This window comes from Tenrec ecaudatus, chromosome 6 (genome assembly GCF_050624435.1).
Source record: "Tenrec ecaudatus isolate mTenEca1 chromosome 6, mTenEca1.hap1, whole genome shotgun sequence".
Taxonomy (NCBI): domain Eukaryota; kingdom Metazoa; phylum Chordata; class Mammalia; order Afrosoricida; family Tenrecidae; genus Tenrec; species Tenrec ecaudatus.
Window position 1 is genome coordinate 115,628,825 of NC_134535.1, and position 1,216 is coordinate 115,630,040.

Sequence of the window (1,216 nt, forward strand, 5' to 3'; positions counted from 1 at the left end):
TTTTATATTTTATTTTTGCATCTTTCTTTGGTACTTCATAGAAGCTTTGTTGGCCATGGTAGCGTTAGTCGCTGCACTTTCTGTAATTAATGGAATATATCCTATATAAGGAGGTTTGGTGGTAGTTGTGGGTTATACATTGGGCTGCGAACTTCAAGGTTGCCAGTTCAAACCCACCAGTTGTTCCTTGGGAGAAAGATGAGGTTATCTAATCCCACAAAAAGATTTATAGCCCTTTGGGCTACCTGAGCAGCACCACGGCAGTATGCAAGAATTAGTGCCTTGTGCTCACTTTGGCAGCACACATCCTGAGCATGGAGCCTACAGAGAAAACTAGCATGCTTCTTGTTCAGAGATGACACACAAATTCATGAAGTGTTCCATATTTTTGGCAAGGTGCATCATTTACATATCACAAGTTGTTCAATCATGATGCCATGTTCTTCTTCATAAGGCCCAGCTTCTCACATGATTTGCTCAGCATACAGCCTTGAATAAATATGATGAGAGGATACAACCTGGAGCACATCTTTCCTAATTTTAAACCACTCAGCATTCCCTTGTTCTATTCCAACGACTGCCTCTTGGTTCATGTACAGGTTCCACATGAGCACAATAAGATGTTTTGAAATCCCCCGCCCCCCCCCACCAAAAAAAAAACGAATAAGCACCTTACAAAAGGTGGTAAAGGCCAAGTCAAGAAGAAAGTGGCTAATTCATATTCTAAGAAATACATGTATGATGTCAAAGAGATATCTATGTTCAACCAAAAAATATTAGGAAAACACTAGTCATCGGGACTTAAGGAGCCAAAATTGCATCTGATGTCTTCAAGGTTCATGCTTTTGAAGTGAGTCTTACTGACTTACATAATGATGAAGTTGAATTTAGAAACATCAAGTTTATTTCTGAGGACGTCCAGGGCAAAGCAGCCTGACTAACTTCCATGGCATAGATCTTACTTGTGACCAAATGTATTCGATGGTTAAAGAATGGTAAACTATGATTTAAGCTTCTATTGATGTCAAGACTACCGATGGCTAACTGCTTCATCTATTCTCTGTTGGTTTTAATAAAAAAAAAAATACAACAATCAGAATCAGAAGACCTCTTATGCTCAGCACCAGTGGTCACCAAATCTGGAAGGAAATTATGGAACTTGTGACCTGAGAGTTACATAAAATTGACGTGAAAAAAGTGGTTGAACAAATTGATT

The 1,216-nt window shown here is 38.9% G+C and overlaps 1 non-coding gene across 1 annotated transcript; it reads left to right on the forward strand.

Annotated features, from left to right (window-relative positions):
• The first annotated feature begins 284 nt into the window (after nucleotides 1–284).
• LOC142452088 (U6 spliceosomal RNA) lies at nucleotides 285–390 on the forward strand. The gene has a single exon (XR_012785146.1). It is a non-coding gene; the product is annotated as a U6 spliceosomal RNA (small nuclear RNA).
• Nucleotides 391–1,216: the final 826 nt, after the last annotated feature.